General features: G+C 38.1%; 1 pseudogene; it reads left to right on the top strand.

Moving 5' to 3' along the window:
• Nucleotides 1-8,392: 8,392 nt before the first annotated feature.
• LOC101726302 (eukaryotic translation initiation factor 2 subunit 3, X-linked pseudogene) lies at nt 8,393-9,570 on the top strand (annotated as a pseudogene).
• Nucleotides 9,571-23,760: the final 14,190 nt, after the last annotated feature.

Raw genomic sequence — 23,760 nt, 5'->3', positions numbered from 1 at the left:
AAAGAAAGACACTGCATCTTTGTAAAGGGAAAATTGAAGAGGAAGAGATTACAATCATAAATATTTATGCACCAAACACTAGTGTACCCAACTCTATATAACAAATACTAATGGATAGGAAAAAATCATATGAGCACTAATGCAATAGTAGTAGGGGACCTCAATACCCCATTGTCACAAATAGATACATCAACTAGACAAAAAACAAGCAATGAAATACTAGAACTCAATCAAACTCTTGAACAAATGAACTTCACAGAAGTTTACAGAGTGCTTCACCCCACAAAATCAGAATACACATTCTTTTCAGCTATACACCGGTCATTCTCCAAAATAGACCACATGCTTGCTCATATAACATGTCGAAAGAAGTGCAAAGGAATTGAAGTTATCCCCTATATATTATCAGACCACACTGCAATGAAATTGGACATCAATAGCAAAACAAACCACAAGAATTTCACAAACACATGGAAATTGAACAATACACTTCTGCATAACCAATGAGTCACAGAGGAAATTACAGAAGAAATCAGACAGTTCCTTCAATTAAATCACAATGACAATACAACATATCAGAATCTATGGGCTACAAGGAAAGCAGTCTTACAAGGGAAATTCATAGCAGTGAATACTCATATTAGGAAAACAGAGCAAGCCCAATTAAACAACCTGATGCTGAACCTCAAGCTTCTAGAAAAAGAAGAGCAGGACAAACCCAAAGCTCATACAAGGGAGGAAATTATACAGATCAGAGCAGAAATCTATGCAATGGAGAGTAAGAGAACGATACTAAAAAATCAACAAAGCCAAGAGTTGGTTCTTTCAAAGAATAAACAAAATTGACAAACCCTTAGCCAACATTATCAGGAAAAGGAAAGAAAAGGCCCAGATCCATGCAATTAGGAATGAAAAGGGTGAAATTACAATGGACCCAGCAGAAATCCAGAGGATCGTCAATACCTACTTTGAGACCCTGTATCCCAATAAGATTGAAAATAAAGAAATGGACAGATTCCTAGATACATATGAATGAACAAAGTTGAATGAAGAAGACCTAAAAATTCTAAACAACCCAATATCAATCACTGAAATTGAAAACGTAATTAAAAATTTACCAACCAAGAAAAGCCTGGGTCCTGATGGCTTCACTGCCAAATTCTACAAGACATTTAGAGAAGAATTACTGCCACTACTGTTTAAACTCTTCAGTGACATTGAAAGGGAAGCAATACTCCCAAATTCATTCCTGGAAGCAAATATCACCTTGATCCCCAAAGCAGAAAAAGACCCAACCGAAAAAGAGAACTATAGGCGAATCTCACTAATGAATGTAGATGCAAAACTCTTTAATAAGGTATGGGCAAATAGAATGCCAAAGATCATTAAGAAGATCATACACCCTGACCAAGTGGGATTCATCCCAGGGATGCAGGCATGGTTCAACATATGCAAATCAATCAATGTAATACACTATATCAATAGAGCCAAGGACAAAAACCATATGATCATCTCAATAGATGCAGAAAAAGCATTTGACAAAATCCAACATGCATTTATGATAAAAACCCTACAAAAAATTGGAATAGACAGTCTCTACCTCAATCTGATAAAAGCCTTCTATGAAAAACCAATAGCCAATATCATACTAAATGGTCAAGAACTAAAATCCTTCACACTAAAATCAGGAAGAAGACAAGGATGTCCACTATCACCACTCTTGTTCAATATAGTTCTGGAAGCATTAGCCACGGCAATTAGACAAGAGAAAGAAATAAAAAGAATAAAGATAGGAAATGAAGTCAAATTGTCATTATTTGCAGATGACATGATACTCTATATAGAAGACCCCAAGAACTCCACCAAAAGTCTTCTAGACTTAATAACCAAATTCAGTCAAGTAGCTGGTTACAAGATCAACACACAAAAATCAATAGCTTTCCTCTACATGAACAACAGACTCACTGAGAGAGAAATAGGGTACACAATTCCTTTCACAATAGTATTCAAAAAACTGAAATACCTAGGAATCAACTTAACAAAAGAAATCAAAGACCTCTTTTCTGAAAATTATAGCACTTTGAAAAAAAGAGATTGAAGAGGATATCAGAAAATGGAAAGACATCCCTTGCTCCTGGGTAGGAAGGATCAACATAGTGGAAATGGCTCTACTTCCTAAACTGCTATATAGATTCAAAGCAATCCCAATTGAAAACCCAGCAGCATACTACATGGACCTTTATAAAACAATCCAAAAATTCATTTGGAACAAGAAGAGACCCAGAACAGCAAAAGTAATTCTAGGTAACAGAGACATGGAAGGGGGTATTACAATCCCCAACTTGAAACTATACTACAAAGCTATTGTGATAAAAACAGCATGGTACTGGCTAAGAAACAGACCTGAGGACCAATGGAACAGATTAGAAGGTGCAGAAACACCTCCAGACATACTTAGACATCTCATCTCTGACAAGGGAGCCAAACACCCTCACTGGAGGAAAGATAGCCTCTTTAACAAATGGTGCTGGAAAAATTGGGCTTCAACTTTCGGAAGACTAAAACTGGACCTGTATCTCTCACCATGCACTAAACTAAAATCAAAATGGATTAAAGATCTAAATATTAAAACAGAAACACTGAACCAGCTGGAACAGAGGTTAGGTAGAACTCTCGAAGACATTGGTGTAGGAGAAGACTTTATGAACAAAACCTCAGTTGCCCATGAATTAGCATAAACAATAAACAAGTGGGATCTCTTCTTATTACAAAGCTTCTGCACAGCAAGAGCAATCACCAGCAGTGTAAAGAGAAAACCCACAATGTGGGAAAAAATCTTCACCTGCTCTTCCTCAGACAAAGGTCTACTCTCTTGAATCTATAAAGAATTTAAAAAGATCAGATCTTACAAATTTAAAGACCCAGTCTAAAAATGGGCATCTGAAATGAACAGACATTTCTCATGTAAAGAAGTACAAATGGCAAATAAACATATGAAAAAATGTTCAACATCACTGGTCATTCGAGAGATGCAAATGAATACAACGCTGAGATTCCACCTCACTCCAGAAAGAATGGCTGCCATCATGAAATCAACCAATAACAAACACTGGCAGGGCTGTGGGGAAAGAGGAACACTGCTTCTCTGCTGGTGGGAGTGTAGACTGGTGCAAGCACTGTGGAAATCAGTATGGAGATACCTCAAAGAACTAGGACTGGAAGTCCCATTTGACCCAGCTATTCCCCTGCTGGGTATCTTCCCCAAAGAATTAAAAGAATCATACCACAGTGATATATGTGCACCCATGTTCATAGCAGCATAGTTTGTAATAGCTAAAACTAATGTGGTGGCAGATTTTTGAAATAAAATGGAGTACTACTCAACCATCAAAAATGATAAATTAGAGACATTTATTGCTAAATAGATGCACATTGAGGCTATATTCTTAAGTGAAATAAACAGGACACACTTGTGTAAATACCTAATAGTTTCTCTAGCATGAGAAACTGAAAGTGTAAATAAGGACTAAAAGATATAATAGATAATGTGAAATAGGAAGAAATGGGGCAAAGAGGAAGGAGAAGTGGGAAGGGTAGGGGAAAGTAAAGAAGGGAATGGAATTAATAGGAGAAAATGAAAAAAAGGAAACAAAGTCTTTGTAAATAGGAGGGATGGAGGAGTTGAAGGGAGGGCAGGGGAAAGGGGAAAAAATAAGAACCAAGAGAGTATGTAAAGGTGCATATCTCCAATGATGGATGTCATTATATTGTACACCTAAAATGTACCAATAAAAGGATATACAAAAAAGGAACAATTAGACAACCATAGGAAATAAAATGAACTTCAACTTAAGTCTCACACTTCATACAAAAATTAACTTATAATGAGTCACAAAATTAAATATATAATGTGAATAATGAATCATTTACAAAAATCAGAGAAAATCTTAGGATCTAAAAAAAAAGTGAGGCAAAGATCTGATATAAAAAGCACACACCGTAAAAACAAAAAATTGATAAATTGAACTTTATCAAAATTTTAAATATTTGCTCTGTTAAGACCTTGTTAAGAGGATGAAAAGATACACCAAAACCTGGAAGAATATTTCAAACCACATATCCAACAAAGGGATATATATTTTTTTTAAACTCAGCTATTTAAAAAATTAGAAAATGAGCCAAAGACATAAAGAGAAATTTTACCAATAAGGAAATATGGGCAGCAAATAAACACATGAAAAGATATTTAACACCATTATTCATTAGTAAAATGGCAAATTAAGACCACAAGATACCACTATACAGCTATCATAAAGACTACAATTTAAAAAACAACAGTAAAATCAAATGCTAGTGAGAATACAAAGAAACTAGATCATGTATACATTGCTCGTAGGAATATAAAATGGTAGAGGCACTCTGGAACACAATCTGGCCGTTTCTTATAAAACTAAGATGTACGTACATAAACCAACTTCCCATATGAATGTAAACATTATGTACTACATACATGTACTTAAAAACCTAAAAAAAATTTTAACATACAGAGATGGAGGGGGAAGAAAGGGGAAAGGGGATAAAAAAGAATTAAGATGAGTTATGTACCTGTACCAACTTCCCACAAGGAATGTAACCTGTATGTGCTGCAAACATGTACTAATAAAAATTTTTAAATTTAAAGAAAAACTACACAATGATTTTACATATGAGGAAAAATGAGATACTTGTCTTTCTGTGTCTGGCTTATTTTGTTTAACATGAGGTCCCCCAGTTCCATCCATTTTGCCACAAATGAAAGGATTTCATTGTTCTTTATGGCTGAATACAAAATTATCCCCTCCCTCTCCATGTTCTTGTCTCTCTTCCCTCTTCCTCTCTTTGACACAGTCCAAATATGTTGCCCAGACTGGCTTCCAGCTGCAAAGCTCAAGGGATTCCTCCTGCCTCAGCCTACAAAGTAGCTGGGATTACAGTTGTGCACCACCATACTCTGCTTAAAGGGGAGAATTATTTAATGAACCTGCTGTATACCATCTGAAACTGAATTCTAACTATCCACTATCTAGATAAGGATAACTAGTCTTCAAACCCATTTCTTGAAGCTCTCAATGGCAAAAAGAAACACCAATAGCCTCAAAGTTCATCATCCCTCCTAAACAAGCACAAAAAGACCCCCACAAATACAGTGTAGAGGGGACAAGGGAAGAAATTTCATTGAGCCTCTTTGCTCCAGTTCAATTCTAACATCATAGCACTATATGTGATCACCTATCACCAATATACATAAGGCATTGTGTTAACCTTAGACCATGAATAAAATACAGAATCCCAACCCTCAAGGAGTTACCATCTGTGAAAGATAGACAATGGTAGGCACTTACAATACAGTACACTAAGTGTTAAGAGTGCATCCATAAAATCCAGAGAACACAGGATGGGTATCATTCCCTGCTGGGCAGAGACCAAGGGTATAAATATGAGGAGATGGGAGAGAAAGGAGAAAGATTTCAAAACAACCAGTGAGTGGAGGATTAAGTTAATTGATTACTCAATTTACTCAACTAGGAAAGTATGTCACCAAAACAACTGTTTAAGATGTTTTGGTGAATACATGGTTTACATTAAGGCTTTAGTAAATGGTAAATCTTATAATTACTCTCTAATTTATCTGTTTTATACTCAGCTTTTTATATTTTAGACTTACTTTAAAAAGACTTTTCACTACACTTGTACAAGACTATATCACCTCCCCCTTTTTACTCTCTAATTAAATTCTGTCAAAATTTTTTTCATTGTATTTGTTTTGATACTTAAAGAAACCAATATGTAAGCCCAACAACATGGTTTACATTTATTTCCATAACTGTCTTGCCATATTTTGTGACACCCACTAATCAGATATTTTTCACTCATCTCTGTTGTATGTGAGCTGGCAGAAGACTATTTTAAACTGCCTTCCAATCACAGTACATCAAGAGACTTAAAAACACATTAACCTTGGGCAAGAGAGCATGCTTTCATTTTGCAGAAAAATAAAACACTAATTATTATCCCAAAACCTTCCTTAAAGTTCAAAAATAAATCTATAAATGTAATGAAATTGAGGGAAATTTTAGTTTTGCAGGAATAAACTCTTGCTCTTGGAAGAAACATTTAAAAATCTCACTATAATTTAACTTTATGTGTAGCATAGTACAAAAAACAAAGGACTTAATTAAAGACACATTAATAATGCAGGGTTTTTTTCTCACATTCATGAGTGTGAGCTACTCATCTAATTTAAGGCACTTCTTCGTATTTCAGATTAATAGATACCTGTTTAGGAGAAACCAAGCACCTTGAACAGTACCCTTAATTAATAATATCTTCTCTGTATTGTTATATATTCTTCTGGTAAATTGAAATCAACAGCAAAAATGCCCCATTTATTTCAGCACCATTGAAGAAAATTTTTTAATTTATGTAGTAAAAACAATATGTGTGAGCCACCTGTTTGCTTTTTAACTAAATGGATTGGTATGGAATGACAGCTGCTGCAAAACCAACAACACTTCAAATACTATATATTACTTTGCCAAGAAGACTAAATTTTGGTATAATTTAATTTATTACCACGGGACATGTTAATATTCTTGCTGAAGAGCAGTGTAATGAATATTCCTAGCCACTAAGTGTCACTGTTCATTTAAAATTTTAAACTACTGACGGGTATGGTGACTCAGTAGAATCTTTTGAATGGGGTCAATAAGGACAAAAAAGATTACATTATATAAAACGCACTCAAATCAAAGCACAGGAACTAGAACCAGTGTGAGCTGCATAAGAGGAATTCCTAGAGATAGAGGTGTTGCTCTCTATGGAATGCCAACTGATCAAATCAGACATTTTGCAAGCTTAAACAAGGTTTGAGCTACACTAAGCCTTGTAATCTGTTTTTACCAATATAAATGCCAAAACTGAATTGCCACTATAAAATCTGCCAAGTTTCTTTGTATTGTATGTCAGTGTGCTGTTTTCCTTGATAGTGCCATCAATAAACATGTCTGGGGATCAACTGCTTGTGATCAGATATGCTACTTTTATTGCTTCAAACTGAGCTGAAACTGTTCAAAATGCCAGTGCCAGAGAGGTTCCATTCAGGTTTGAACATATGAGGGGAAAAGTAAGGCAAACTTCCCTCCAACCTACATTTAGTTTAACGTAAGAATTTTCCCAATGCTTACCAGTTATAGATGACATTTCCTAAATAAACATAAATTTTAAACAACAGCATAATACTTCACTCCTTACAGACACTTGCTAAATAATTCAAGAAATATATATGCATAGTTTAAAAGAACAAGGTTTTCAGCTATATTTTATAAGAGGATGAAATTTCCTTATACGCGACAGTGGAGAGAGAGCATTTTAAGTAGATGGGATGATACAAGTAAAGATGCTAAAATAATGTATTTTGGATGCAGGGATCAGAATAATTAGGTTGGAACATGGATTTCACAGAAAGAAGTAATATGTACATAGACTAAGGAAACTTTCAAACCAGAGTGGAATGAAAATAATAAGTTCAATAAATTTTAACTCATAGGAACTAAGAGACAATGGGAGCCATTAAAAGTTTTGAACACATGAATGGTTTTCTAAAATAGTACATTTACATGATTAGTCAGATAGGAGTGTGCAAGAAAGTTTAGGGATAGCAAATAACTTTAAAACATTTTAAAGGTATATATTATAGATATACTTCAAGATTTTTTAAAATGTTTAAATGTTCCCATTCAGTATATTGTTATGTGAAGAAATAATCCACAAAAAATGAAAGTTAAAATGATTTTTTAAACCCACAAAATTACAGCAATGTTTCTAAATTTAAAAATAATAACTCCATGTCCAAGAGTGGGGAAAGTATGACTTTTATTCGTAATAGAATATTAAGTAGTAGTTTAATAATTATGAAGACTTATGTAAAAAAATAAAAATATTAAATGTAAACAGAATATCACTTAACTACAACTTGGAGAGCCAAAGAACATGTCCAGAGGCCACTGTATGTTTGGCCAAGGCACTAATAATAAGTATTTAAGAAAACAGTCCTCCTCATCTCAGGCTATAAAAGTTCTACCTCTTTGTAGACCCAGAATTCCCCAGCACTTTTAGGAAGAGAGTCTAGGGAAGTGGTGGCAAACCGATGGCACATGTGTTATTTGTTTTTCTTTTAAGACAAAAGATGCTAATGTATGAGTTATTTTTTCTAAACTAAAATCTCAGTATTCAAGAAATATATTTATTTCAGGTTTAACTGCAGTGTTGACACTTTCTGAGAAATAAGAGGGTTTGGGGTTGTGGTTTGGGCACTCGTCTCAAAAAGGTTCACCATGCTTCCTCCCCCAGCAAGATGGCAGAGGGTAATGCTGGAGTGACTTTGGGACAGCCGCACCTTTCTCGCCAGGATCTTGCCACCTTGGATGTTACCAAGTTGATTCCACTTTCACATGAAGTTAGCAGCAGACATGCAACAATTAATATAGGTACCATTGGTCATGTAGCTCATGGGAAGTCCAAGGTTGTAAAAGCCATTTCTGGAGTTCACACTGTCAGGTTCAAAAATGAACTAGAAAGAAACATTACAATCAAGCTTGGATATGTTAATGCTAAGATTTATAAACTTGATGACCCAAGTTGTCCTTGACCAGAATGCTACAGGTCATGTGGAAGTGGTACACCTGATGAGTTTCCTACAGGTAGTATTCTAAAGGGAGTATTGAAGGTGGGCCAGGAAATAGCAGTCAGACCTGGTATTGTTTCCAAAGATAGCGAAGGAAAACTCATGCGTAAACCAATCTTTTCCAAAATTGTATCACTTTTTGCGGAACATAATGATCTTCAGTATGCTGCTCCTAGGGGTCTTATTGGAGTTGGAACAAAAATTGACCCCACCTTGTGCTGAGCTGGCAGAATGGTGGGGCAGGTACCTGGTGCAGTTGAAACTTTACCTGAGATATTCACGGAATTAGAAATTTCCTATTTCCTACTTAGATGGCTTCTAGGTGTATCCACTGAAGGTAACAAGAAAGCAGCAAAGGTCCAAAAGCTGTCCAAGAACGAAGTGCTTATGGTCAACATAGGATCTCTGTCAACAGGAGGGAGAGTTAGTGCTGTCAAGGCTGATTTGGGCAAAATTATCCTGACCAATCCTGTGTGCACAGAAGTGGGAGAGAAAATTGTCCTTGGCCAAAGAGTTGAGAAGCATTGGCATTTAATTAGTTGGGGTCAGATAAAAAAAGGAGTGACAATCAAGCCAACCACAGATGATGACTGAAGAATCCCAGTTAAATAATACATTTGGATGGAGTTGGAATTTCTCTGAACAACCTAGGGCTATATTCTCAAAGCAATGCTAGGGAATTAATTTCACAGCTCATTACCTTAGTAGGTAGCTGTAAGGTTATTCTCATTTTTTGGTGATGAAAATCTAACCTCTAGTACTAATGAGGTCTACAATAAATGTAAAGGTTGGTGTCATGTTGGAAAAAAAAAAGGGTTCGCCATCACTGGTCTAGGGGGTCCATTCCATCTGGGCACACTTGTGACAGAGAAGTATTACTGCTAATAAAAACAGGTCTTGACAGATAGACAGGGTCTGTGGTTTCTTTCCCTCCCTTGACCACTGTTATGAAGTGCTACAGGTGAAAGTAAGAGAGGTTCTGGTAACAACAACATATCAGCATGAATCAAGAAAGGGCTTGGTTTTGATGGAACAGTGACTCTTATTAAACAGAGAGTGCCAGGTGTGGTCACACGCCTGTAATCCCAGCACTCAGGAGGCTGAGGCAGGAGGATCGCCATGAGTTTGAGGCCAGCCTGGGCTACAGAGTGAGTTCAGGGCCAGCTAGAACTACAGAATGAGACCCTGTCTAAAAAAAAAAAAAAAAACCCAGGCAACCACTGTCCTGACTTTTCTCAGTAAACACAGAGGTAGGCAGCTCCAGCATGCAAAATAGTGGGGCACAGTTACAGACAATGAAGGGTTTCATATTTCTCCCATAACTATCTTCTGCTGTACTTGCTCCAGTCTCTCTTACCTATCTATCCCTTACTGACATCTCAAAAAGATCACAGACCTTTCTGGGTCATTTTTCAGGTATAAAAGAGCCCAGTTTGAAACTTAGGAGTTTATTTCTTCTCTTCCCCTGCAGTGTTGTTCATGCCTCAGCCTGAAAGTCTTAAATTAAGAAAGGGATCTGATCTTTCATTCTTCCTCCTCAGCCCTGTTCCCAGGTTTCTATCTCCTGGCTTGTTGTAGTAAGGAGGAAGTAGTGGAAAAGGACAAGAGGCTCTTTCTTATCTGATCCCTATTGTTGTACTTTCTTGGCCAAAGCTGGGTAGTAATGAACTGTGTAGCTGCTATCCAAATGGTGGCTCCTTCACTAGGCAAACACAGTTCTGTGAGGTAGAAATTCTATCTCCAAGCTTGCCCTCTTCCAATGACCATTCAGTGTACACCCTGGGATCACTTCATATCTTCTCTCTGACAAGATGTCTGGATAGGATTCTGTCAGGAGGCCTAAGAATTCCCCACATACCTTCCCACTTGACTCTTGGGAAACTCATGTAATTTTTTTCTAAGCTTAATATAAAGTTCAGACTGCTCCACACTGCCCCTCACCCTACCATATACTCTCCCCAATTCTCTGCTCTCTTATTCAAATGGGCACTGGGCAGATCACCAAGCCTATAGCATAAAAATACATCAAACCAGGAGAACTCAGGGCTGGGGATTTAGCTCAGTGGCTCCATGTCTACCTCACAAGCTCACAAGCTCAAGGTCCTGAGTTGGGTCCCTGGTACTGAGAAAAAAATAAATAAATAAGTGCTTGCTTCAGCAGCACATATACTAAAACCAAGAGAACACAAAACTATTTAGAAGTAAACCCATCCCTCACTTGTCTTAGGGTTGCTAAGTATCCTCTCAAGGAAAGAAAAGAAAAACTATAGTCCTCTCCCCCTACATGAATGACTCACAGTTCCACTGCTTTCTATTTTCTCACCCTAGTCTTCTGGTTGTCAGTTTATATGGCTGGGAAGGAAGAGAGGAGAGAATGATAAAGTTAGTGCTGAGGGGATGACTAGGAAAAGCAGAGCTTGTTTACCTCTTGATACATCCCAATCAGGTTCAGAGTCTATCTCCCAATTGAACCACAAAAAGTTGTCTTTATATGCAAACTTATCATTTGGATCTCTGTTAGCATTAAAAGTCCAACTCAATACTCAGTTAAAAAGAAAAAGGCTGTAAGAAATCTCTGAGTTGAAACAAACTCCAAGAAAGCAAGATGTTGCCTAAACTCAGAAAATGTCTCCTAAATGTGGAAAACTATCCCTGGAGGACAGGAATAGAATACATTGTATAGAATGCTGGCCTGAGTCCTCTTTCTGGGAGTTAGGATATGCCCACCGCTCCTTCAGTTATGCTGAGGACAGCATAAGTAGAGCCCAAGTCCCAGCTCTGAGGTCATGCACAACATCTTCCAATTTTAAAACTGGTCCCAAAAAGTTCAAATCAATCCCAGAATACCACAAAACCTTAGAACTATCTCTACCAACTATCTCTACTCCCATTTCTGTCTTACTCTATCCACCAGTTCTATTTTCTTCTATAATCTACCTTCAAGATTCCTTACCTATCCTCAAAAGATTTCCCTATCTTCAAATAACAAAGAATAACATTAGGATCACTTTTTCTTATCGCCTCCTTAAAATGTTCAGGTGCGTGACAAATATGATCTGAGTGCAATATACTCTTCTTAAATAAAGGAGTATTGCTTTGAACATCTCCACCGCTAAAATTCAAAATAGCTAATTTTTAAAATGGCCCTTTTTTGTTTTGTATTGTTTTATTTTGTCTTATTATGTAACCATAAGATATTGTCCTGGTCAAGACAGAAATTATTTGTAAATATCCCCAAATAATCTATATGGAAAAAGCAGTAAGTTCTAAACCCATGTCTATGCATTAAGCCCCAGTGGTAACAGTTTCATACAAAAGAATGCTTTTCCTTTTGGAAAAGTTGTCACCATAGCTAATTACACAAAATGACTTCTGTGATGTTCCCCATAATATATAAAGAAACAATGTACTTGAAGTAAATTTAAAACCTACCATTTTCCCTCCCCTCCAGCCCCAATTCTGGTTAAAGACTCTAAGCTGTATTTATGAAATGTTTAGAACACCACAGCTATAAATTGCCACAGAAGGCCAAGTGTTGCTGTGAAGCTTCATCGTATGTGTTTACAGTGAGAATGTAGTAATGAGGTCAGCTTTGGTTTTTCAGGATTGAAAAGAATAGATATTAAGAAATATAGAGATTTATAGGAAGAAAAATTTCAGAAATGGTCTTCAATAAAATGGGAAATAGAGACAAAAATACATTTTAGTAAGCATTGCTGTCCTGTTTGGATAACATCCTGAGTCCAATGCAGCATCCTTGAAACCATTACCACAGACTAATAGCACACATCATTAGACACCAACTTTAACAGCACAGCCCCATTGAACATATGTGGTGTCTGCATGGGAGGTCTGAGGGCTAAAGCTAGAGCATACAGCAAAAAATGTGTGAAAAGCAATGTACTTCAGAAATATTTTACTGAACATTAACATCCACTAAAAACTTTCTTTGTGTTATACATAACTCATAACATTTTCCATCTCTCATCTCCCTCACTCTGTATTAGCTATATTTTAAACAATTGAGATTGCTAAATAGTTTTCAGATTACTCACTAAAAATAAGCCTAAACATAATTTTAGAACATAATAAGAACGAGCCTAAGTACTTATGAGTAGTGAGGCTTCCCACAAAAAATCCGGAAGTTGGAGAAATAAGATTGTCCTGTGAGTGTAAAACTTTGTCTAATGGAGCAAAGTAGACATGCAAAGTCACTTTAAGATATTCCATAATTGTTTAGTGATTTTCATGCATATATTATATAAAAAGATGGCCTGAGGGGGTCTGTTCAGAAAGTCCTTGCCTATGCCTATGTCTTCAAGAATTGTACCTATTTTATCTTCCAGCAGATTAAGTGTGTTTGTTTTAACGTTTAGATCTTTGATCCATTTTGATTAAAGTTTTGTGTTATTATCTATTTCATTTTTGTAAGAATCTTTTTGGTTTCCATTTTGTACTCTGAATAACTGCTTTGAATATAACAAAACGCCATGTATTAACTATTGTTATTTTATTATTTTCTTATGAAATTTTATTTTATTTTTTCACAAAAGAAAAAAGAAAAACAGATGACCCTCAGGAATTCAGATTGACACAGATTAAAATACACTTGAAATTTCATAACTGAGAATAAAGATATTTTAGACATAAAAAGCTACTTTCTAAAACCTAGAAAGTATAATTGACAAATTCTCATGCCATATATTTAGAGTTCTGAAGTAATGATATTTCAAACAGACATTTATATCATTACTTCTCCATCTCTGCCTATGAGCAGGCATAACAACACTTTTCCCTCTGAACCTAGGTGCAGCCTTGGAACTATTCCTAAAATAATCTTCTAAGCAAGCAGGCAATGAAGTTGGTGTGAGATGAGAACTATTTCCCTTTGGTATAGGAATATTTTGAACTGTGATTTCATATTCCTCTCATATGTCAAAAGTGTTATTTTGAGTCAATCATATTTAACCTAGTATAGTGTGATGAAATTTCAAGGTAAAAAATCATTTTTAAGAAAAATTGATAGAGAGTAAAGACATTTCCTATTGACATTAGGCTAGGGTTTAAACATTTAAGAAAATTTAAGTTTGATCTTAAATTATGTAAGTTTCCTAATAGCAAGACTCATCTCACTTTTGTCCAATGTTGTAAAATTTGTCCTACAGTTTTGTATCCTATTCAGACCTCTGTATCCTAAAGAAGTTTACATCAGTGGTGTAACATGGCCACTTCAGAGAAGGCACATAGACAGCTGGCACACAGCTTGGAACAAAACAGAAGAGAGTAATAAAACCTTAACCAAGAGCTATGCAAGATAGTAATTCTACTTTAGTAATTATATTTTAATTGCTTGTAGAAATTATCTATTTTCTTAATATATGGTAGAAATTAATATTTTAATAGCAAACTTAAAATATGGCAAAAGTTTTCACACCTAAAAAGACTATTCTTTTGTCCACTTCTTTCCAAAACTAACAATTAGGAATTGAGTTTAAGCTGTCCAATGAAGAACTAAAATATGAAGGGAATTTTCATCATTTTCTAAATTACACATCATTATGGGAAACAGGGCCCTTGATAAATGTGCCAAAGAAAGCATATTTTATTGGGATGAATGCTAAGAATATAGTTAAGAACTATACTTCAGGCCACTTCAGGCCTGGTGAACATAGAAAGAGGCATGAAGAAGCTGAAAAACAAATAAAACAGGCAAATAAATTCTAATCAAAGTGAGGAACAAAGCTCTACTACTATATATTGTATTAAAAGTTATAGCAACTCAATGAAATGTTTAAAAATTAGAAAGAAAACAACTGTTTTCAGATGATATGGTAATATACCTGTATAGGGAACCACCTCAGGTTGCTTCAAAGCCCAGGGCACGGGAATACTCATAAGAACATGACCCCCACCATTTAGCACATGCACACAATGGGACACACTTATGTAGGCATGACTTGGAGTAGACTACCACGCATGCATTACACAGTTTCGTAAGGACATAATAATATAAAGCTATGAGGTGGCCTATATAAAGGTTGAGGAATAGACTCTTGCTCTTGTTGCTGTTGCTGATAACAGCTCCGTGTGCTTTCTTTTTCTTGGGGACCTCACCCTTGAAAAATATCCCTTCAGCCCTTCCACCTCCAACCCGACAAGTGGCATAGTCAGCAAGATGTGGTGAGTCCCCTCAGCATCTGTGGAAACAGCACCTTAAGGTGAGGGAGAGCCCCAGGGGATTGCCGACATGCTTTCCCCGGCCTTGCTTTGGTTACCTGTAGCCACCTTTTTGGCACCATGGAAAGCCCTCGAGGGCTGGGAAGTCTGCCTGACACCTGAGGATATATTGAAAGCCTTAAAAATACTGGACATGCAAATCTCTCTCTCTCACACACACACACACACACACACGTGCACACACACACACACGCACACACACTGTGAGTCAATGAGGTGGGTAGCTTGGCTGTTTTTCACTCTTTTCCGCTGTGTAGGACAAGAATCAAAAGACCTCCTCCAGTGGGTGGATCAACTGCAAAGAACAGAGGAGAACCTGGAACAACTGGTAGCAGCAGAAGCCATGTTGCAGGCCACAGGGAGCATCGCCTCCTCCTGAAGCATAAGTCCGCATCACTGGGAGAGTCCCCTGGTACTGCATGTAAGGCCTGCTATTCGACAAAAGGAGGTGGAGGAGCCCCTATCTCAAGGAAGGGGTCCAGGGGGACTGCCTACTTCTACCCATCACACAACAGCGTATAACGTATACAACCTACATGGCCATGGAGTTAGGAGAGCTGATGAAACAATTGAAGTAAAAGGAGGTGCAGAGCACAGCCCCGACCAGATTTTGATAAACTGGTTGATGGCAGCAGCCTGCCTGGTTTGGGCGAAACCAGTGGACTTGCCAGAGCAAGTCACATAATGGACAATCTTCTTAGACTTAGTAACTGTGGAAATGGGCATAAAACAGATGAGGTTTGTTATGCAGTATTATAGCCCTGGTAAAGAACTTCTTACAGAGTGCAAGGAGGACTTGATCCTGGCTAATACCCATGATGGCTGCCGGCCTAGCTGCAGATAGGAAAGATGGACAGCCTTTGGATGTGTTGTTGACTCTGGCCGCAAATGTGTACTGAGCAGCAAACCAACCAGAAGCTCCAAATGACAATGAATATCAGGTGCTTGACCCTGTACTCTCATAATGTATATATTGCCCCAGTTGCTGAATATATACGGGGGTGGGCATATTGACTGGTGCTCAGCTTGACACCACACATAGAGAATTCTGCTTGTGAATCTGCATGATAAAAACCATTGTTAGACATCCTCATCACTCACTGCTGACTCACTGTCAGGCTGTGTGTGTAAAGCAGTATCAGCTGCCTAGGAGCCATGAAGAAATAGGACAGACCATTTTGAAGCTGGAAGAAGCTGGGGGGATACACTCTGCACACAGCCCTTTCACTTCCCCAGTATGGCCCATACAGAGCCACAGGAAATGTGGCAGATGACCATGAATTACCAGGAACTGAATAAAGTGACCCCCTCCTCCCATTGCATGGGGAGGTACCTAATATTACAGACCTGATAGATCACCACATCCTGATGCTGGGTCGATACCATTATGTTGTAGATTTGTTCAGTGCCTTCTTCTCCATTGCTATCAGGCCTGACAGTCAGACCAATTTGCATTCTCCAGGGAGGGCAGGCAATGGACCTTTCAAGTGTTGCCACAAGGCTATTTACATAGCCTGACTCTGTGTCATGGCCTGGTGGCCCAGGACATGCCCACCTGGACCAAGCCACACTCTGAGTTGTTATTCCTTTATATTGATTATATTAGGTTAACCTCTGATTGCCTTGCAGCTCTGGAAGCTGAGGTGCACAGTCTGAAGGAAGCTTTGCTGGCCTGGGTGGGGGCAATCAGCAAAGACAAGGTCTAGGGACCTGGCTTGTCTGTCAGATTCTTGGGTGTTATCTGGTCGGGTAAGATAAAGTAATTCCCGAGGACCCAGAAGGGTGGGACATGGTACCGGATAGACTCAGTGGAAGCTGCTTTTCAGGACTTGAAGAGGGCAGTCAGACAAATACAAGCCCTCCAAGTCCTTGACCTTACCCTACCTTTTACCCTGTTAGTGATGATATTGGGTTTGGCTGAGGTCTATGGCAAAAGCAAGGGAAGCAGAAGCACCCTATTGGCTTTTGGTCACGGTTGTTGAAAGAAGCCAAGAGTCAGATTCTCTGATTGAGAAACAGTTAGCAGCAGTGTATGCTGCTCTGCATGCCTGTGAAGGGATCATGGGGCAGCAGATGGTGGAAGTACCAGATAGATACTTGATAGAGGGCTAAATCCATACATGGACTTCTCATCTTAGGAGTGGAGTAGCCCAGCCCCTCATCCTAACATGATAGGGAACGTACTTGCAACAGAGGGCCTCCTACTTGGCCAGCCCATTGGTGGCCAGATTAGCAACAGTTTGGGGACCCATGATGTATACACCACAGGAAGCCATACAGGATGATAGACTACAGGTCATGACACCTAGCCCCTATGTGGAAGGGAAAGAGAGACCTTTGGCCCAAGGCCTGGTATACCAATGCGCCCACAACCTTGCAATGGATGGCAGTTGCTTCCCAGCCTAGTATGAAAATTCTCTGGTTTGAAACCAGAACAGACAGGTCAAGCTAATGGGCAGAGTTGCAGGCAGTATGGCTACTTGTAATGCATGAGAAAGGACCTCTGCATGTTTGCACACAGTTGGGCCATATATTGGGGGCTGACACTCTGGTTACTAGCTTGGGCAGCCAGGAGTGGCAGACAGGGCACCAACCCCAACATATGAGTGACAGCCCATTGGATCACCTCTTTTTTTTTTCCGGTATCGGGGATCAAACTCATGTCCTTGAGCTTGCGAGGCAGGCATGGTGCCACTGAGCTAAATCCCCGGCCCTCTGGATCGCCTCTTGAAAGCACAGTTGACCAATCTGTGTATTCGACCTGCAGAGCAAGGTCCTTAGGTAGTAAAAGGAAGTGACAGTGTGGCTGCTTGACCTATTCCCCTGGGGGGGGTGGACCTAGTTCCAACTCCCTTACTCCAGTAGCAACAGAAACCCAGGTCTGCTATTCTAAGCCAGAGGGTAAGATGATTCCAGCTACAGTCCTGTCACAAGATGAACATGTGGCCTGCACCCTCCCAGAATAGTGGGATCTCTCTTTAATGGTATCTCTTTCTGTCCTATCCTTCAGACCAGGATGAGTCACGCTAACAGGATCGTCTCCTAAACACACACATTTGCCCATATACACCAACAATCACATTGTTAGGTGTGCATCAAATTCCCAGCCAAGGGCCTCCCAAGGAATATTGGGCAGGCATCTCTGCTCAATTAAACAGACTGGCAACAACAAAACCAGACCAGCTCCACCTGGGATCAAGGATACCAGGCTGTTGAAGCACTGATCCAGAAGGGCACGACTATGCCACAAGGACTGGGACTTGTTATGTATAATGGTTGGGGGTGGATGATGGGAAATCAAGTTATGTTCCTGGGTGGCCATAAGTGGCAATAGTGTTAATGGTATTATGTTTTTCTCTTTATTGCTGTTGTGGTCTTTGTACACAATGATCAACTCTATGGGCCTCTCACAAGAAGCAATATTCCCCCAACATTTGAGGGGGTGGAATGTAATGAACCACCTCAAGTTGCTTCAAAGCCCAGGGTATCCAAAGACTCATAAAGGCATGACCTCACCATTTAACACATATGCACAATGGGACACACTTATTTAAGCATGATTGGCATAGACTACTGTGCATGCATTATGTGGTTATGTAAAGACATAATAATGTAAGCCTATGTAGTGATCTATGTAAGGGCTGAGGAATAAAGGCTCTTGCTCTTGTTGCTGTTGGTGATGTCAGCTCTGCATGCTATCTTTTTCTTGGGAACCTCACCCTTGAAAATACCCCTTCAGCACCCTGACCTCAACAACCTGGAAAACCCAAGAAAATTAATAGACAAATGACAACAAGAAAACAATCTAGGAAGGTAACAGGATAGAAAATTAACCCAAAAATTAATATCTTTTATGTACAGACTATAAGTAGAAGATAACAGAAGACACCTGAAGTAAACACAAATATGCAAACCTACATGTAAAAAGCTATAAAACTTTGATTAATTAAAAATAGATGTGACCAACAAATATATGCTATGTCCCTAAGATCTATGTCATGTCTCCCAAAGCACAATTTATAATCTCAACAACAACAAAATATCAAAAAGCTCTTTGAACCAAGAGAGATTATGTGAAGGTCCAAATTTCTAATGATGAATGTCATTATATTGTATACCTAAAATGTACCTATGATTAGAATGAATAATCGATAATGTAAAATAGGAAGAAGAGGTCCAAAGGGGTAGGGGTAGTGGGAGGGGCAGGAGAAAGGAAAGAAGGGAAAGGAAAAATGATGAGAAATGGAAAAAATGGAAATAAAGTCTTTGTAAGTAGGGAAGGGTGGAGGGGGTGAAGAGAGGGCTAGGAATGGGGAAAAAATGAGAACCAAGATGCATTATGTAAAGGTACAATTCCCAATGAGAAATGTAATTGTGTTGTATACCTAAAATGTACCAATAAAAGAATTTAACAAAAAAAAAAGTTCTTTGAATTTATATATGTTGATTCTACTGTGTATACATAAGATTATGCAAGAAAGACTAGCCATAAAACCACAGCCAAATAAGACAAATTAGAATGGGGTGAGAGTAGCAGCTAGACTTATCAGATCTTAAAAATAATATAAAGTATCTATTATGACATAAATATACCAGTGGAACAGAAAGTCTAGAAATCAACTTATGTACATATCAAAATGTCATATATCAAAAAAGTTGCATCTCAAATGATTGGAGAAAAGAATTTTCTTTTGTTTTGTTTTGTTTTATGGTACCAGGGATCGAACTCAAAGAATTTTTAATAAACAGTGCTAGGACAATTGGCTGTTTGGAAGAAAATAAAAGTGGCTTGGTAAATTACATCATGTATGGAACAAACTTTGAATGAATCATAGGTATAAATGACATGGAAAAATAATGAGGCCAGTAGAGTCAGGGTCGACTGGCATTCAATGTTGTCTACCAACACAAGCAACCATCATCACCCAGTGGTGGCAACCAGCAGAGACCAGAGGCGTATGGTACAAACCAGTAGAAATCTGTGGAGAATCCTAGAAAGGCAGGGGAAGCTGCTGGAGGAGCTCCAGAAAACTGCCAAAGAGGCTATGAGCCTCAGCTACTGAGGAGCTGACAGTCTGGGTAGGAGCTGCTGAGTCCTCGAACAATAGGACCTAAGAGCCACTGGTCCTCAGAACCCAGAACTGAAACCCTAAGGGCTGAGAACCACTGGCACTCAAAGCCTGGAGCCATGAACAGAGCTGCACTTTACCAAATCACAATTTCCAATTGAATTGAGTAAAAGAACTCTCAGCTAATTGGCAACATAAATATAAAAATTGAAATCATGTAAGTACTAGAAGAAAAAGTGGCTTAATTTCTTTAAAATTGTGAGTGAAAGCCTTCCTGAGACTTAAAATCCAGAAGCCAAAAAATAAAACATCACAAACCAGACAAAATGGTGGAGCAGTGAGTGCCAGCAACTCAGCTTCTCTGGGATAAAAGTATCTAGAGTCTGGAAAACAAGAGCTTGGAGAAGAACTGAAGTGAGAGGAGGGTACACAGCAACCACAAGGAAACTGAAAAAAAAGAAGAAAATAGGATTAAGTGATACCCAGAAGAGAAGAGACCACAGTGCCACCAACAACAGCTGGTTAGTACAAGCTGGGAGGCAAAGTGAAGCTAATAACTTTTTTGCTCATGGAGAACCAGAGAAGTAAACCAGTACCAAGAGAATCTTATGCAGTTGGAGGAGGCAGGAAAAACAAGTGGCCCTCCAGAGTAAACAGATAGTGAGTGACTGCAGTACAAGAGCCCAACGACATAGTTGTGTGGAGGAGGAATTGGTGGGGACACAATTGTAGGGAAGGGCTGGGTTTTAAACCTGTGTAATAGAACAGCCCCTTCGCTGCTTCACACTGCCAAGTTCCCAGAGTGGATGACAGAAGGATAGTCTGCTAGCAGGTGGAGAGCAGACCGGGGGGAGTCCCACTGAAAGGCAGGGACTGGTGACTACAGACTCAGTTTCTGCAGTCAGAAGCCAGTTTCAGCCTGAGCTACACAGGATTGGAAGTCCACATTGGTGCAGTGTTCCCACTGCTAAAGGGAGATCCAAAACAAGGTTTTACAGTATGTTATTTCTCAACTATCCCTAATAGACACTACTGTAACGATTTAACCTGTTACTGCTATAGTTGAATTGATTGCATAGGAATAATGTTTAATCAGTTGCCAGTTTAGCCCCAGTGGACTCATTTGCTGAATCCACCATCACACCCAAGGAGAGAACCCAAGAACTTGGATTAGATCAGACTTTGCAAGAATACCTGCAACTTGGCAGAAAGAGGTCCTGAGTCTGAGTTAACTTCAGTATTGTGATAGAGGAATCAGAGGAGTTATTGGGGTATGAGCACTCAGACTCTCTGGCAAAGAAACTACTTAGAAATCACATATGCAAGGGCCAGGGATTTAGCTCAGTGGCACTGCGCCTGCCTCACAAGCACAAGGTCCTGAATTTGATCCCTGATACCAAAAAATAAAATAAAATAAATTTTAAAAAAAGAAATCACATATGCAATATCTCATTGGAATATCTAATCTGTGTTTCTATCAGACATCTTATTGGTTTAAGTTTCCTTGTTATGTTTCCTGAGGGTTTTTTTTTTTTTTTTGGTTTTTTGGACTTTTTAGTACAGGGGATCGAACTCAGGACCTTGCGCTTGCAAGGAAGGCAACAGAACCACTGACCTAAATCTGTGGCCCTCCTGAGTTATTTATTAACATGAGGTTATGTTGTGTTCTTTTATAGTTTCATGTGTTTATTAGGTTGCTATTCTTGTATGTCTGTTATTTCATTGGCTCTGATTTAATAGGTGTCTAGGTTCTCTCTTTTGTCTCAGCTGTTATCTAGTTTCTTCACTTCAAACTCTCGAGACAATATTATTAACATATTTCTTCATTCTTTTTCCAAACACATAAAGTCTTCCTCCCAACTTTTTAAATTCCTGATACTTAGCTCCCTCACAGTCACTCCTATCTTCACTAGTATACTTCCTCAATCCTCCCCATCCTAAGCCTTTGGCTCTTCTATATCTTATCTAGCATATTGTCCTCCCTATCAGAAACTTCTGATAACCACATAACTTTCCTCAATCACAAAATGAACCCCCTTTCTACCATATCTCACCCTTGCCCCCACAAAATATTCTCTTAAAACAATACTAAATCTTCAACTCAACTCCAATAAAAATCAGATCCCACATCAATCTTTTCTTCTCATTTACCACTATTCTCCCCTTCAAACTTTCCCCTTAGTGCCTAACACTACTCATCCAACCACTTCCCATTTTTCCAACCCCACCTCACCTACCTCACTGCAGAGCAACCACAAATAATAAAACTGTCACAGGGTGTACAAAGAATAGACAAAGAGGGAAGAGTAACTGCAAGGACTATCAAATAGAAGTGTTGTAAAATTGAATCTGTGGATGCTGGTATAAATAGAATTCTTTCAGCAAAACATAGGGACAGAGTGGAAATCACTTAAACTAAATAACAGGAGTAAATAATAGCACTGGACATACAAAGCTAAAAATTATTGACAGGGAGGCAACATCCTACTAAAAATCTCCATTTAAGCCAAAAACACTTCTCACTTCTCTAGTCCCCAACCTGCAGTAACTCCCTCCAAGAAAGGGGGGGAGAAAAAAAAGGATATATATATATATATATTTGAATATATATATTTGAATATATATAAAATATAGATGTATATTTCTAGATATATAATATCTATGTTATATATTATATAAAATATATATAATATATAACAGAAATATATAATATATTATATAAAATATATATATGATATATTTGAATATAGAAATATATAATATATTATATAAAATATATATATATTCAAATACAAGTAGAATAATGGGGAAACAACGAAATAGAAGATCTCTGAACTCTGTCCCCCAACTCTTCCATGGCAGAGCAAGGCATCACAAAGGGAGTAGAAAACAAATATGAGGTATCAGAAATCTATGAAAAGTTCTTATAAGGGATGAAGACAATAGATGAGTTCATGGCAAATACACACAATATGCCCTAGGTGAATTTCAGGGAAATAGGTAAAACACTGGGTGAGCTAACCAAAACAGTTCAAAATTTAAACAATTGCTTCAATAGGGATACAGAATCCTTGAAAAAAATGTCAGACAGAAAATATCTAAAGGAAAACGATAGTACAGAATTCATACATTGCAGATATGGGCAATGTGATGACAGAGTGTCTGATATTGAAGACAAAATAGTGAATCATGATAAAGATCTCAAAGAAGTCAAAAAGAAAATCAGAAAACAAGAGAAGCCTATCTAGCAGCTAAGAGGACAACAAGAGGACTAATCTAAGCCTAATTAGAGTTAGAGAAAAACTAGAAAATAGTACAGATGGATTCACTGACATTCTTATAGAAATTATAGAAGAAAATTTTTCAAATATAAAGAAAGAGTTTAAAATACAAGTAAGCATTGCTTACAGAACACCAAACAATTATGATGAAAGGTGACATTCACCAAGGTACATCCTCATTAAATTCACAGATATCTAGCAAAAAAACCAGAATTTTAAAGACAGCCAAAGAAAAACAAAAAATCATATATAAAGATAAACCAAATACAATCATAGCAGACTTCTCAGCACAAATTGTGAAGGCCAGAAGAGCTTGGAGTGAAGTATTTCAAGCATTAACAGCAAACAACTTCCAACTCAGATTACTTACCCAACAAAACTTTCCTTCAAAATATATGGAGAAATAAGGCATTTGCATGAAAAACACCAGCTCAGAAGATATATTAGTGTT

The sequence above is a fragment of the Heterocephalus glaber genome, unplaced genomic scaffold (assembly GCF_053883595.1).
Source record: "Heterocephalus glaber isolate CG9 unplaced genomic scaffold, H.glaber_assembly_v1.0 deba00000347, whole genome shotgun sequence".
In the NCBI taxonomy this organism is placed as follows: domain Eukaryota; kingdom Metazoa; phylum Chordata; class Mammalia; order Rodentia; family Bathyergidae; genus Heterocephalus; species Heterocephalus glaber.
Note: the sequence above shows the minus strand (reverse complement) of the source record. Positions and strands in the feature narration are given on the sequence as shown.